This window comes from Gallus gallus, chromosome 3, assembly GCF_016699485.2.
Source record: "Gallus gallus isolate bGalGal1 chromosome 3, bGalGal1.mat.broiler.GRCg7b, whole genome shotgun sequence".
NCBI lineage: Eukaryota > Metazoa > Chordata > Aves > Galliformes > Phasianidae > Gallus > Gallus gallus.
Genome location: NC_052534.1, coordinates 52,816,009 through 52,829,471, shown reverse-complemented (window position 1 = coordinate 52,829,471; position 13,463 = coordinate 52,816,009).

The following is a 13,463-nucleotide window of genomic DNA, read 5'->3' as shown; positions in this document are numbered from 1 at the left end:
AAGGATAAATACTGAAATAGATTCAGAACTCATCATTAGGAAGTTATATTCTACACTCTGGGGAAAATTACCATTATTAGGTGCAACTTTTCTTAGCAATTTAAAAATGCTTACTGTGGAAGATAAGCACTCTCGGAGGAAATGCAGTAGAATTTGTCATTTTGGCCAGGGGGAGGCAGAATGAAAGTTTGAGGTTTGCTTTGTTCTTACTCTGTTGCCTAAAATACCAGGACAGAGAAGAACTGCCATATCTTTTTAAAAGGAGAATAGGAAGTGCAAGATGTCAGATTAACGTAATTTGTGATGACTGGGGATTTAAATTTAGAATGACATTTTGCCTTACTTAAAATGTTTGTCCCCTAACCTGCAGATATGTATACTTGCATTCTCGACTGAACTTTTCAGTTTAATTGGCTGATTGTTTGAGGTTTCACTGGAAAAGGAGGTTTGTGAGTCAGTCTAAGTATAACCCAAATGGAAAAAAAAAAAAAAGCTAGCTAAATATTGACTGGTAGAAATCTCTCTTTATAAAGCTGAAAAGTCTTTCAGGAGCCACTTGAAAAATTCTTAATGGCCTGGATCTACCACTCTTTATATATATTTCAAAGGTAGATATGATTCTTTGCAATGAATATGATTGGGAGGGAAAGATACATTGACAAGTATTTTTTTTTTTTCACTAACTTGCAACTCAAGAGCTTTGCAAAATGGATATGCTTGTTTACTATTTGCACAGTATAAGGATTCATTTAGCTATTAATTGCCTCTTTTTTAAGTGACAGGATTTATGGGTGCCACTGCTAATTGCCATGCTAGTGTTTAGTGGCTATGATTGGCTTTCTCAGCAAACTTCAAAAGTTTGTATAATTACTTTGTTTTTTGTTATCAAACGCGTCTTTTCTTCCTCAGTTAATCAACATTTGTGTTCCTACAAAAGCAGCAGCAAGCACAAGATGAAACCACTGTATAATACTTAACAAGCAGCAGCTCAATTAAGAACAGATCTTGGCTGGTAAAAGTGTGGCAGGAAAAGTTCCTGATCTGTGACATTTTAACTGCAGCCCTGCATATGCTGACAGAATACATCACTTAATTTTTTAGTCTACCACCAGAGAAGCATGTTCTCACTACATGGAGGGATTTAGTTCTGGATCTTCTGGTCTAAGAACATCCAAAAACTGTGCAAGCAGCAACTCAGAGCATCAAATCACTGTTGTGGTTGGCAAGCTGTGGTGAAAAGAGAGAGCATTTTAAAACAAAGCAGCGTAGATTCACAAGAAATAAATACAGCTTGTGGTAAAGGAGCACATTTTAAAACCTGCTTAGGTGTGTTACCAACCCTCAGTGCTTCTGTACAAAAGGTGCAGACAAATCTGAAGTGATTATGTCTGTGCTAATCTTGAAACCCAACAGGTGCACCTTAGGTAATAAACTGTAATAAATTTACAGGGTTGTGATACATTCCCTGTGACTTCTTGGATTTCTGAGCAACATGACCCATTCTATTACATTTTAGTTAGAGTTAGTGCCAGAAAGGGTGCACTGTATTTTAAGCATCCCACTTCTTTCAGTCCTGGGTAAGAAAAGCCTTGTTGTTATCTAATTACTTAATTTGTGTTAAGTGCAGAATTAATTTCAACTTCATAAGAGAGGAGGAAAGAGACACAAACTAAAGGTGATCTAACCTCACCTAGATAATACCAGAAAAATCTCTGCTTTCACAAAGCATCTTTTCTTAATTAGTATTCATCCAATGATTAAACAAAATTTTCATAATGCATCATTTTATTATAGAGTCATAGAATCATTTGAGTTGGAAGGGACTCTTAAAGGCAATCTAGTCCAACTCACCTGCGGTGAACAGGGACACCTACAGCTACATCAGGTTGCTCAGAACCCCCTCCGGCCTGACCTTGTATGTCTCCAGGGATAGGGCATCCACCACCTCTCTGGGCAACCTATTCCAGTGCCTCACCGCTCTCACTGTGGAAGAAGTTCTTCCTTATATCCTATCCAAATCTCCTCTCTTTTAGTTTGAAGCCACTTCCCCTCATCCTATCAGCACAGACCCTGCTAAAGAGTCTGGCCCCCTATTAAATACTGAAAGACTTCTCTATCAGCTCTCCCCAGAATCTTCTCTTCTCCAAGTTAAACAGCCCCAGCTCTCTTACCTTGCCCTCATAGGAGAGGTGTTCCATCCCTTGCATCATTTTTGTGGCCCTCTTCTGAACACACTCCAACAGGTCTACATCTCTCCTGTACTGAGCACTCTGTATCTGGACACATTACTCCAGGCGAGGTCTCATCAGCACAGAGCAGAGGAGCAGGAACAACTCCCTCAACCTACTGGCCACTTTTCTTAGATGCAGCCTGGGATATGGTTGGCTTTCTGAGCTGGGCTTGTTGCTGGCTCATGTCCAGCTTCCCACCCACCAGTACCCCAAGTCCTTTTTGGCTAGGCTGTGCTCTATCTGTTTCTCTACTAGTTTCTATTGATAGTGAGGGTTGCCCTGACCCAGGTGCAAGACCTTGCATTTGAGTCATTGAGCCTCTTGTCTGCTGGGCCCGTTTCTTGAACCTGTCTCTGAGTGGTATTCCATTCCTCAAGCAAATTGACCACACCACTCAGCTTAGTGTCATCCACGAGCTTACTGAGGGTGCACTCAATCCCACTGTTGACATCATTCATGAAGATGTTGAAGAGCACTGGTTCTAGTACTGTCCCCTGAAGGACACTATTCATCACTGATCTCCATCCAGACACTGAGCCATTGACCACCACTTTCTGGCTGCAGTCTCACAACCAGTTCCTTATCCATCAAATCCATATCTTTCCAACTTGGACAGAAGGATATTGGGGGTACTGTGTCAACAGCTTTACTGAGGTCCATAGAAATGACATCAGTGGCTCTTCCCTTGTCCGCTGACGTGGTTAAGTCATCATAAAATCGACAAGGCAGTAACATTCATGGCATCGTGATGTAATTAAGTGATGAGATAAAGACCAACCTAGATGTTTATCTGAAAAACATGTAGTTATCTTAGAATGTGTCTTTTTTATTTTATTATTGAACTGCCCTCTTTCCCCCTCCTCCCTCAAAGCATGTAGTTAACAAAATATCTAATATATGCAAGCTCTAAACCAGTGGTTTTCTGTCAGATTAAATGTTGACATGTTACAGGTGAAGCCAATTCTCTATGCTGTAGTTCAGTGGTAGAGGACACAGGTGGGTATAGTCTTAACATTCAGGTATGCAGTTAGCCAGAGCACACTTACCTGATGAACTCAGTTTCAAAGCTAGTAATAGACCTACAGGAGTGAAGGAAAATTAGAAAGTTTCTTGGGAAGACACAAGAGGGTGTTGTTCCAAGTACTGTGGGCTGAGAGGTAAGTGACCTAAGCTCTTTTTGAAGACTGAGCAATTAACACTTGTTTCAGAATTACAATATCTTTTCATTCAACTGCTACTTTATTTCATTATTTACAAGTAAATATCGAACTTAATTTTACTGTATTCAGAACTTCTTATTTTTTTTGAGGGTGTTTTTCTTGCAAATGGTTCCACTTTTTTGTTTAAAATCCTTTAATTATTTTTTAGTGTCATCCTTGATGAGGAGAACTGGTACTGTTTCTTATAATTTCTCTTTTTAGAGAATAAATTTCAGATAATTTTTGCAACTTATTTCAGACTTTTGCACCTTTGTTTATGGAGGAAATTTTAGTTGTTTTATATGCTTAAGCATCTAAGTGCCTTTGTCCATCTGATTTTACTAACATGTTATTGGAATTTGCTTAAAATCTGAAGCTTAGTTTCATGTCTAGTTTAAATAAAAATACCAGGCAAAACTAAGTCTGCTAGTGATCATGTTTTTCCAATATAACTCTGTACTAAAATACTACTGTAATTTCTCATTTCTTTGCAAAAATAGGGCATAAATACTACTGTCTGCTCTGACTGATTTGGTGACTATTTGATACAGTATCCTGTTATCTAGCAAATCTGAGAGTTACTGGGCCCTTGCATTGTTATTTTTATCCATAAATCAAGCTGCCTGCAGAGTGAATGAGTCACACAAAAGTACAATCCCTCATGGTATAGATTTCTATGATACCTCATAGTGATAATTATCCATTATGCTATGTCTATAATACATACAGAAGACATACAGAACTAAATCTATAGTTGCAGGGGGCTATATTAACCTTTCCTGAATTGCTTTTGCTCTGAAGACATCTTATTTGATCCATACTTCTTGTTTTTTCTCTTCTGCTATCTTCTTCTATCCAGCAATAGTTTATAATTATTAACACTTCAATTCTAGAGATGGTTGTTAACCATCTCAGCTCTAGAACGTTCAGTGAGATAGAAGCCTATTATAGACCACACTAGACTGAATAGTCACATGACTATCTAATTATGTATTTTCTAATGAAGGAAAAGAAACAAAATGATTGTTAGCGTTTCTGCTATTGTATGACAGTATAGCGTTTAGTCTAGAACTGAGGGATGAGGTTGTGCAAAGCATATCTGGTTTTTCCTCCAAGTTATATGCTACAATCAAGAAATGATACAATGATATGAAGGAATAGAACAAAATTTAAGTACTTAGTGAGATTCTGAAAGTAATTTAAACAATAAAAAAAAGAGTAAACATTTTTTGCATAACTTGAATATTATATATCTATTTTTGTTAATTACTAGATAAAGATACATTGATATATCTCTTTAAGGAAGCAATCTGTCAATCAGTATGGTCATAGTGAGAATTCTACATACTTCAGTTCACCAAACAGAAATACAGAATAGAGAGAGGTAGAATCAAATCCAAATACAAAACTTTTACATTGATAGATTACTCTTGGTAAATCAATTTGCAAATGATTTTCGCGGTGTAAAAATCTTCCTTTTAATAAAAATGTAAATTTTTGCTGTTGAATGGGTAGAAATATCAAAGAAAAAAAAGTAGTGATATTTCCGTGAAGGCTTAGGTCCACATCTCACTTCGCATCCAAGTAAAGGAATGAAAGTGTTAGAGGGTTGTATTCTACATGTAGTTGGAATAATTGCATTCAGTACACTAACTTGTTCTCTTCACAAAGAAATACATATTAGACAAATGTTTCTAATAAGTGGCATGAATTGTCATTGTTAAAATAAGGTCCAAGGAAAAAAAAAACACAACACAATCACTCAGCCAACACACTGAGAATAATAACACCCAAGATGTGTATAATGTCTTTCACTGAATACACTTCCAATCCTTTTCAAACTTGCTTAAAAAGCAGCCATCTCTGGCGATACATGAGGGTACCATCTTTTTTAGAAGTGGAAATGAATAGATTATTATAGACCATTAAAGTGTCTGGTTAACCCTGTACAGGGAGGGTATAAAAGAATGTGCTAGATAAATTTTTACTTCAATAATATGCTTACAACAACCCCACCAAAATAGCATACACTATTAGGTTTATTTCAGGGATGAAGTAAAATAAAATGTCATCTTATATAATTTCAGAGAAAAAAAAAAATAAGAACAATCCTTGAATCAAAATGTTCTTAATTTGTTCACTGATTTTGATAAGTATTAATATTTAAATTTTGGTAATTTTTTTTATTTGAAGAAAACGTTTTCTTTCAGAAGAATCAAATAACTGCTAAGTGTTAAACCAGAAGGAATTAATAAATTGCTATGTGTCAGTGAAAATAGTAGACTACTGTGTTTAGGTAATGATTGATTTGTTCATCAATTTCAGCTCATTGTTTCTTCTTATGTAATGATGCTAACTGATATATTAATAGACAGTTGCAAACTCAAAGAAAAGAGAACCAACAATTGAATTACAGCATCCTGAGAGCTTTTACTATAAAGTCAGAGAAGTACACACTATGTTTAATGTAAGACTTATTTTTATACCTGTGACCCCCTAGTTTAAACAGACAGCAGCTCTGATGTAAAGATTAATGCTTGTTGTGATGTTTTATTGCTGCTGGGTTTTCTGCACTGTGACAAAATAACAGATAGTAATGCATAGCTCAAAGGCTAAGATATTTCATGACTAATGTAGGAGCAAATACCTCTGAGGAATTAAAGAGACAAAAGAAAGTTTTACGTAGGAAAAAAAAAAAATCAAAAACAGTTACAAGACACTATTAAAGAAAAACTGCAGAAATTCTTCTAATCAGATGAGAGGGATCAAGACAAAGAGACATGAATTCCTACTTTTGTCTCAGAATTCTTTTACATTCTGGAAGATAACTCTGTTCTCAGAGTGGTGTAACATCATGTTTTGATTTTGTTTTCAGTTTTTATTACTAAATACATTCTCACCTTTATGAATTTGTTTCTCCGCACATCAAAATAATCTAGAAGGAATAAGTTACCATCTTGGTACAACATGAGTGTTTGAATGTTATGTACAAGGATATATCCCACTAGACCTATTGCTCAAAGCCCCATCCAGCCTGGCTGGAGGTCCAAGTGTTGCAACAGCATTGAACTCAGTAGGGTTGACGTTGTTCAGACAGCTGGCAACTTCTGTTAGAAGATTTGTTTATACTAAACCTCTCTAAAGGTTTATCTGAACAGTATTCAAATAGCAGAAGTGCAATCCTAAAAGAATCAACAAACCATTTGGACTCTGCTAAGAGGGTAAATCAGTCCAGAGATATTTAACTTTCTTTTTCCAGTTCCTTATGGAAGTCCAAGAGTAGCATGTTAAGTATTTATTTTAATTACTTACCTATTTGTTTAGCTGTTCTTATTCCCACGAAGTACGTCTTTCTCTGGCATGAGATGTTCTAGAGCTCAGTTTGAGCAGTACCACCTTTTCATGTGTTTTAGGAGGCAGTGAAAATCATTCATGCATGAGATTAGAGAGATTTGGAGCCAGTTAGCAGAAATAAAATTTGTAAGAAACTGTGAACCTGGTCTAAAAGATTAAGACTTCTCACTAAATGGAAGCTATGTGAGGGAACGAGCTCCATGTGTAGGCTCTGCTCCAGAGCTTTGTTCAATGCTATGTTTTGTTTGGGAATGCATAAGTTTAAGGTGCTCTTTTTGGCAGAGACCCTTGAGAGCTACTGACACAATCTGACTTAATGGATGGGGCAAACTGTGAAAAGATCTCGTGCTTCCTGGCCAGCTACTTCTGAAAATTCAACTGAAATGACAGGGCAGGTGAAAATATGAGTTCTTCAGTAGGAGTCCTGAAGTTTATAAGACTGCCCAGATCTGTAAGTCTTTGAGTTCTATGTAGCCTGACACATACTTCAGATCTAATTGCAGTTTCCATGGTAGCTCTTGTCTGGGAAAAGAGCAGTGATACCCTCCTACAGAATTTATCCCATGTTTTATTGTGTGATGACATAAAAGAGGTCTCAGAGGGTAGAAAATAAAGGGATCCAATTAAAAAGTCATTGGCAATGTCTAGACAAGCCAGTAACTAAATAAAAGGGTTTTTCCAATAATTCTTAAGATATTCAGTGCTAAGCATTCAGTAATGCATCATGTGACAGGTAAACATACACAGTTAGGAAACTTTGGCCTGAGTTTTGCATAGGTGAGAGCAGGAAAACCAAGTAAGGTTTTCATCAATATTAATAATTAATCTATGGGATTAGTCTTTTTTGTCTCCTTCCTGATCTGCTTTTGATCATCACCCCCTTGATCTCTTTTAATTTTGTGCATAAACCTTTCCCATTTGTATTTTTGTAATTTGTAGGCCATATAACAGCTAAGGTTCAAACTAAGCCTTACAGGAAGTGCTAAATGCAGAGTATCTGAGTGTCCACATCCAACATAAGTTCCGTTATAATTTTTTGCAATATCAATAACGTATATATATTTTAGATAATAATACAAATTCATACTTAGGTAGCTTGTAAGAATTCCTTGTAATAAAAATGAAAAACGCTCTTACAGTTACCATAAATAATGTATCTGAGGAAGAAGGTAATAGATTGTATTGCCTTGCAGAGATCTTCCATTGCAAAACTAGCAAGAGAAAGGAACACCCATTATGTCAGAAAACTCATTTCAATTTCTTCTTGCACTTTACATAAAAACTGGCCAAACTTCATGCAGTACTTAAACACAATCATTCATTACTTTAGTTGGAACTGAAATGCCTAACATGAATAAACTAGGAGGTTTTTTTTGCCCTTAGGGAGGGTGGAAACAAGCAAATACTGGTAAAGTAAAAATTCAGTGTGTAGGAGAAATAGTTCACTTTCACATGGTCACTCCTTTGACTTCTCCACTGAAGCCTCAAATATTAAAAGAGCTTGTAAAAATGTTCATCTACTGATCTGTAAAAAAAAAAAAAGCTGTTTTTCTGTGATTTTTATCTGGATTGGTCTGGAACTGCCTATTCACCTCATGAGTGTTACATTTCAAAAAGTTAATAGTAAACTACAATACAAGAAATGTGGTTGTGTGGACATAAAGTGTTGCTAACAGCTCAATGCGTAGAGAAATGCCAATGCATTCCTTGCCAAGAATAGAATTGACCTGTGTGCAGGATAAAATTGAAAACATATAAACTGTTTCTTCCTCTCCTTAGAAACAAAGCAACAAAATGATATTTTGCTGCCACAGTGCAGGACTCTGCAGTTGTACCGTGAGGTGAAAAATCCAGGAGAAGCATCAAAGAATCATGTTTTTGCAGTCTTAAAATGAGAGTCTTTATGCCTGAAGATTAAAAGGGAATTTTCCTAATAACTTATCAGGGAATTTCACTGCTGCGTGGGTTGAAGTTTAATGGGCTAATATTTCTCACTGTCATCATATGCTTAGAATTTGAAGTTAGATTCCCTTTTTTTTTTTTGTAAGATGTCCAAATGAAAATTTAGAACTCTGAACTATGATGTCAGCTTTTATTGTCTGATGAAAATTTCAGGGAAAGAGAAAATTTCAGGTCTGGGAAGCGGACAGGTCATTGGTGGGTCTTGTGTGTAGGACTGGAATTTAGTGCCAGCTACTGGATTTAGATGTGAGGTGTAAGCCTACATGGGCTGTGATGTGAGCAAGTGTGGGAGTCTCAATGCTATTTACTGGGACAAGTGTGGGTCTTATTCTCCCAGCAACTTGGATGGGAACTGTGTGTGCTCCCAGACCAACTACTGCTGGGAATACAGTGTGACTGTTAGCTTGTATGTGTGACATGAAAGGATTTAGTGCTGGCTACTGGGGGTGAAATGTTAGTGGAATTTAGTGCCAGCTACGGGATTCAGGCTGATCTGGGTAAGGCAGGAGTGGTTCTGAACCAAAGCAGCTGGAGGAAGTGGCTGTGCTCTTTTCCTCACTCAAAACACAAAACAATGACATAGGCTTAAATTCGTCTGGCAGTAGGATTTACTACTGTAGGACAAGTGAATTAATTCTCTTCTCCATCTGGGAAAATTAGAAAATTCCATTACTCTCCTTTTGACTTGTCTCTACTTCTCAGAAAAGAGGTTCTGTTTCTGGAGGCCAGAAGGAGGGAGTAACCAGAGGTATTGTTTGACGTTTATAACACTTAATTGCAAAAGAAGAAAGCAAGCTTTCAGTCTCTCTCCTATGAGATTTTTTTTGTCTTTTATGTGTTGATGTTTATATAAAGTGTTTAACTATCCATGACTGCTGAAATTACCTTGGCAAGGATATAAATTGATTTTGCTTGCTTTCCTCACTACTCTAAAGTTTTCTTGCAACTTTTTAAGCAACTATACATAGATTATAAAACAAAGTAATTGGAAAAGTTGTCTATCTTGTAATGTGTTGTCCTTTTTGCAAAGACAACCTGAGCAAGACAGTTTATTTGACTATGGAAATCAGTAGGACTGCTTCTGTTTGTTTTAATCAATGTTTTTATGAAAGCTTGTAAATTACGTGCACCAGACAATAAAATTCAATTCTTGGTCTCCAGAACATCTGCCAAAATTGCCATAATTGCTCACAAGTGGGGAAATGTCTTGCTGCATGGTTTTGTCTCAGATCTGCATTAGAAAGATTAGTCAAATTCATCATGCTCCTTCAGTCTATATTTTTTTTTTTATGGGGAATGTTTGAAATGTTAAAAATGTGACTTCTTATTATGTCCAGTCTTCCTTTTCTTCCTGGTGTGTTTGATCTCATACTAGTTACTAAACTGCATTCTTAACAAAAAGCAACTTTAAAAAAAGAAAAAGAAAAAAAAAAAAACATACACAGCTGTTTCCCATTTCTAATGTAAAGACCAATTAAAAAACTGTTGTAATAAGGACAGTCTTTTAACTTTCTTCAAGGCAACCACAAGTAATTTAATTGCAGCATGTGCAAAGAATTTCTAATGAGACTAATTAACATACGTTTATTTCTAATTTTTCCACTTTTCACTGAGCCCTGAGGGAACTTCTGAATGCTTGTTACTGAGCAAGAACAGCTAAGAAAGCAAACATTTTTCAGAATTAGCAAGTATCACTGCTCATTCATCTGAAGAATCAATTAGTATGCTTTTGCCATAGCAGTGGAGAAGGGCTAAACTGGTCTTACTCCAGCTGATAAATTGTACTGAACTGTTGATTGATCTTTTTTTTTTTTTCAGATGAGAATACTCCTATTTTTTCTTAGCAACATAATCCTTTTATAGAGATGTTTCAATTTCCTATACTGTCAATAGGTATAATATCAACAAGGCTATGGGAAGAGCTGACCAGAAGGAGAACTAGCATACAGAATAATTATTAAGATCCATTAATAGAACTTGGAATCGTTGGAAATAACCAGCTGCCTCATTCAATTGCTGTGCTGGTACAGAAAATTTTTCCCTCTTCACAAGAATAAAACTCAGCAACATAAAGTCCATATAGCAGAGAAAGTATGAACTCATATCACCTCTAGATTTTTCTGTCTGGGCTGGGGATGAGTCCTGTGCTGGAGCAGAAGGGATCTCTGGTTTGCAGACTGAATGTTTTGGCTCTTTTGAACAACTCAAAGATGGCAGAGTAAAGGAAAGCTCAAATTATTCATGACTGAAACAGGGATGTCATCCTCTGTATGAACATTGTGTGTTGAAGAGATGGAAGGAGAAAAGAAGTACAAATAGTATGCATGAGTATGAGAGAAAGTATATGTGGCATATGTTCTTCTAAATCCTAAAAGGATGACTTTATGCTTATTTTAACCATACAATTATTTAAAATATTGCAGGCTGAAAAATCCATTCATCTGGAAAATGAGCACAAAGTAATTAAAAATTTGCCAACAAGTTAGTAATTGGATCCCATGCTATTTAACATTACTGGGTGGGCACGCTAAACTATAGGACATCTGGAGGATGAGGGTAAAAACAGTCCACGCTGATGCCAGTGTTGGCCTAAGTTTGTAATTGTCTGAAACAGACCTCTATGCCTATTAGCGTCAAATAAGCATCTGTTTTTTACTTTTAGGATCTGATTAAATGAGTCAAACTTTTACTCATCAAAGCTGTCAGACAGAATCAACACCAAGACCTACCAAAACGATTCTATGGGAGCAGATACACAAGGATAATGTTCAATGTCAGGGAAGTAAAAGGAGACGGAAAGAAGGAAAAAAGGGGGGGGGGGGGGGGGAAGGGGTTGCTATTTAATAATTGCAAAAGAAGAAATGAGAATTTAGCAAAAATGATATTCATTTACAGAAAACTCAGACCTTTGTTTAGTAATCAGATTAAACTGCATGTGAAAGAGGACAGACTCTTACCTTCTAGTAGATGCTATATATGGTTAAGTTTCCTCTGCCAAAGCCAATCAAAACAATGATTTTTCAAATAAGAATGAGTAATGGAGCAACTACATATGGAAATGAAAGCAAGCTCTGTTTCAGTAGTGTTATTTACAATGATAAACATTAACAGAGGATGATGCATCTAACAACACCCAAGTTGGGAATAAACAGTTCATTTGAAAAGAAACTCAAACTTCAAGTTAGATAAACTTCAGCATTCTAGACTTTTATTCTGCCTTTTTTCTTCATCGTACAAAGGAATAAATATCCCTTCTCTAATTCATTTTAGCTTTGCAAAAATAAAGTATGTTAGAGGTGATGATTTTGTGATAATTAAAGGTATATAAATTGAGACTATTACTTCAAGAATCCTGAGAATAGCTTTGTTATAGTTACTAGCAGTGATGAGTTAAGAAGGGCCTAAAAGAAAAAAATAGGATTCAATATATAGAACTTTTACTGGAGCCGTAAAATTGCATTGTACAATTCATTTCTTAAGGACTCCAAATAAAGACTCATTTTCTGTGTAGTGTACAACAAACATTTTCACAATTACAGAAGATAAGGTTAAAAGAAAAATAAAGAGATCTGTTGCAAAGTATGGACATGCGAACAGCCAGAGAACCAAATGCTGTCATTGTCCATATGCAGTTGATGGCCTGAGTCGCACTGGATAGGAATGGTATAAAAGTATCCCTGAAAGTAGAAGAAAACTGCAGTTGTTTGTAAGGAACCACTGAAGAAACAGAAATTCATTCACAGCAGAATCTGTCCCAAAGACACATCCTGCATTGGGAAGCTGCAGTCTATCATTAGAAGATCCCTGGAGTTTCCAGGATCTTTGAGATGCGTGGAAGAAGGAAGAACACAGTCTCTTTTCTGAAGTTTCAAAATGCAAACATCAAAGGAAAACAGCATTGAAAAGGGGAAAGATAGAGTCTGAGAAAAACAACAGAGATAAAAGTTGAAAATAGCTAGGTAAAAACCAGAAGACTGAACCTGGCTTGATATTTCTTAAATGTGTTCCTTTGCAGCCAAAACTCAGTGAAAGCTCTTAAGAAGACTTTTATATATAATAGTTACTTTCTGAATTTCAAAGCCATTTTATGCTATTTTGTGTGTTTTTCCATCTCAAGGAATGGCTTAAAATAAAATCAGCATGGCTAAATGTAATTAGGTGTTTATTATCCATTTCTGAAAGGAATGATGTATTTCCCAGTATTGCAGGGGCTTCAGAGAGGCCTAGATGACTGTCTCTGGGAATGCTTTTGCAACTCAAAGTAACACTACGAAGAAAGATAATGTTCTTTTTAAGAAAATGGAAATAAATTTTTCTGACTTGTATTATTTAGAGAGATCCAGGCTGTCCTACCTTTAACCTGATGCAGCTATTCAGGGGTGTTAATAATTTCAGTAGACCCCAGTTTGGTCTCGCAGGCAGCATAGCTTGTATTTGGGTTGAAGCTGTATATTGCAAGTTTAGTCCTATTCACACTCATAAGTAGTAGATCTGTTTTTGTAATCTCATTAGTAACTACTAAAAATAAAGCCAACTTTTTGCATCTGAGATGAAAACAGACTGCATGCATATCACTTACTCTTCTGAGGTGCCAAAAGTTGTGTTTCCTTTAAGACCATTTCTTCACCAGGAAATAGAGAAAACCAAGCCTACCATATACCAGCAATGTGCTTCTTGTGGGGACATAGCTTTAACCACAGCAGTCTCCAGAGGATTC